Raw genomic sequence first — 2,753 nt, forward strand, 5'->3', positions numbered from 1 at the left:
CCCGATTACCTTGTATCTACCCCAGTGCTTAGAACATGCATGGCACATAGTAAGTGCTTAACAAATACTATTTTTATTATTTTTATTGTTAACTATGCCACATTGTTTGAGATTTTGCTTCATTAAAACTTGTCTTCTGTCCACCCTATCTGTGAGTTCCCCATTTCTCCTCAACATAGACCAGCTGTTTGGGTATCTTGCTATCAGCCATTCTCAATCAATCAGTCAATCGTATTTATTGAGCACTATGTGCAGCACACTATACGAAGCAATTGGAAGAGTATAATACACTAGAATTAGCTGCCCACAATGAGCTTACAGTCTAGAATCTTCCAAAGGGCATACAGGTCTTCTTGTTTGGTTTTATACTTGTTGCATTTTTGGATAGTTTGCATCTTGGATAACAAAGTGCTTTGTTGGAGTTTTGCATTGCCAATGAAGATCCTTAGTTGGAGGTAGATTTTTCCATACAGCGGGCTGGTACACTTCCTGGTACAGCAGTCACGTGAGGTACACTTCATGTATTTCAGTCTGTAGTATTAGGCAGGTTTTATAAAGTAGTCCCTCTCAATATAGCAACTCCTGAATGACTTTTCTCTAGACTTTTCAGTTGTGCTTATAGTTTGTTGAATTGCAAGTTTCTCAGGGATCAGAATTACATTCCAAACCAGAGCCCTGGTCTCTTTTTGCATGGATTATTATTCTAGTTATCTAATAATTACTCTAATTATTGGCCTGGGTCAGAACCACAGCCCAACCTTTCTCCATTTTGCTGGTGACTGACCCAAGGTTTCATCATGGGGTAATCTCCAGATTTCGACGGATGTCTCAAGGCAGTGCCATTTACTTAATAGTTGTGAAAGTTCAGTCTGTGGATGATGTCAGTTGCTTTTGTACAGTCTGTAACTGTCTGAGGGTCTTGGTCCTGTTGCCTGAATTTTCCTGGACTGATATGATGTGAAGGTCTGATTCCTTGTGCTACTGGCATCCAGTCTATCTAGACGAAGAAAAGATGAAATGGAAAAGAGAAATCATAAAACATGGTGTAATATGATGTGAAAGGAATTTGTGGGTGTAGTGTGGGTACATACAGTCTTTTGAAGATACGTCTTCCACGTACACTTTATTTAGCCCTCATTGCCTTGGTGGTGCTCAGTTATTTTATTAATGATGTGTATATATATCTATAATTCTGTTTATCTATTTTGGTGGTATTGATGCCTGTCTACTTGTTTTGTTTTGTTGTCTGTCTCCCCCTTCTAGACTGTGAGCCCTCTGTTGGGTAGGGATTGTCTCTATCTGTTGCCAAATTGTACTTTCCAAGCGCTTAGTACAGTGCTCTGCACACAGAAAGTGCTCAATAAATCCAATTGAATGAATGAAATCACTAGCTCCCTAGTGACTTCCTCTCTGCAGGTCCTCAGCCTGAAGCCCATCCATCATTCCTGACGGGAGCTTCCATCCCCCTATAGATGGGTTAGGGAGTTCAGCAATCCAGATTTAATTCAAGGCTTCACAAGTATTTACTGAGCACCTCCTACGGGTGTAGAGCAGTATACTAAGAACTTGGGGGATCGCAGTCTAGCAGGGGAGACACAAACTAAGACAAATTATTTCCGATTTACTTCTGACTTGGTGACTACACAGGAAAGTTTCCTTGCTCTCTGTTGCCATTTCCCCAACTGAATAATAGGGCAAGAACAGCTGAGATGTTCTGACTGAGATGAAGTTGCAAAGTGCCTACCGTTCTTTGGGGAAGTGAAATCTAACATTGTCACTGCTTCCGAAAAATGCTTAGCGCAGTGCTCTGCACATAGTGAGCTTTCAATAAATATGAAATACCAATCTTCGCAGGTTCAGTCTGGGAAATGAAGACGGGTTTGACAGTAATGTGTCATGCTAAGCAAATGGAAGAGAGTGAGGCTCAAATTTTGTTTCTGTAGATGTGTTTCTAGACTGCATAACCGCTTCTAAGGTTAGTCATTCCACTTAGACTGAGTATAAAAGCGGCAGCCTTTAGAAAGGAAAAGCTTCAGGTTTCCTTCTTACTAGTACATACTAGGCTAACCCCATTTACTTTTTCTCCCTAACTTTCACCTTCTAAAAGATCACAGTGGAGTAGACCTGGTTGGCAGGTGGTCTTTACAAATGGAAACGTCTTAATGTTGGCTTCATTTTTTAACCCGAGACTCCCAAATGATAAGACCAGGGAGTTTGTAGTAGGAAAAAAAAATTCCATTCGGTCTGTCCTCCTGAGCTGTTGCTACCTTGCAGTTTATGACATTCAGGGAGTGGGAGGTGCGATAAACTGAAAGAGGCAGTCAGCAAGAAATCACATTCCTGGTGAAACCGACAGTCCCTCTGTTGGAGAAGGCTCTTTCGACTTTGGGCTTTTCCTGTAGTGACTTTGAGGAGGGCTCCGATATTGCAAAATGCCTAGCTTGCTGAAGAAGACTACGTTCGGAAAGTGTAACCAAGCACACCGGCACTCAGAAGAAATGAACAAGAAGAACCATGCCACACTGGACCTGATGCCCTCCAAAGTACAGTCTGGAAATTGACAAAGCTGAAATCAAAATACAATCAGAACCTTTTTTGGAAGAGTCGGACACAAAAAGGCACTCACCATTTTCAGGACCGTGAAGGATGCGGTGGGTCAAAATGCATCTTATATCTGGACTCTGAAGTCTAACGTAAGTTTCCGTTATGTTGTGTATATTTTTCCCTAAGTGTTGTTAGTGCTGTTTGATTCT

The 2,753-nt window shown here is 41.4% G+C and overlaps 1 protein-coding gene and 1 long non-coding RNA gene across 2 annotated transcripts in view; one reads left to right on the forward strand and one right to left on the reverse strand.

Moving 5' to 3' along the window:
* Positions 1-256: 256 nt before the first annotated feature.
* Positions 257-2,753, reverse strand: part of LOC119941404 — a 4,575-nt gene continuing 2,078 nt past the window's right edge. Inside the window, exons 3-4 of the long non-coding RNA XR_005455208.1 lie at positions 2,627-2,753; positions 257-997 (exon numbers count right to left, since the gene is read on the reverse strand). The exon at positions 2,627-2,753 is cut by the window's right edge and continues 19 nt beyond it. This is a non-coding gene — a long non-coding RNA (uncharacterized LOC119941404). The remainder of the gene's footprint in view (positions 998-2,626) is intronic.
* HTR2A (5-hydroxytryptamine receptor 2A) overlaps positions 2,394-2,753 on the forward strand; it is a 37,425-nt gene continuing 37,065 nt past the window's right edge. The window contains exon 1 of the mRNA XM_038761824.1: positions 2,394-2,693. The gene's annotated coding sequence lies outside the window, so the exon portion shown is untranslated. The remainder of the gene's footprint in view (positions 2,694-2,753) is intronic.

This window comes from Tachyglossus aculeatus, chromosome 20 (genome assembly GCF_015852505.1).
Source record: "Tachyglossus aculeatus isolate mTacAcu1 chromosome 20, mTacAcu1.pri, whole genome shotgun sequence".
Classification (NCBI taxonomy): domain Eukaryota; kingdom Metazoa; phylum Chordata; class Mammalia; order Monotremata; family Tachyglossidae; genus Tachyglossus; species Tachyglossus aculeatus.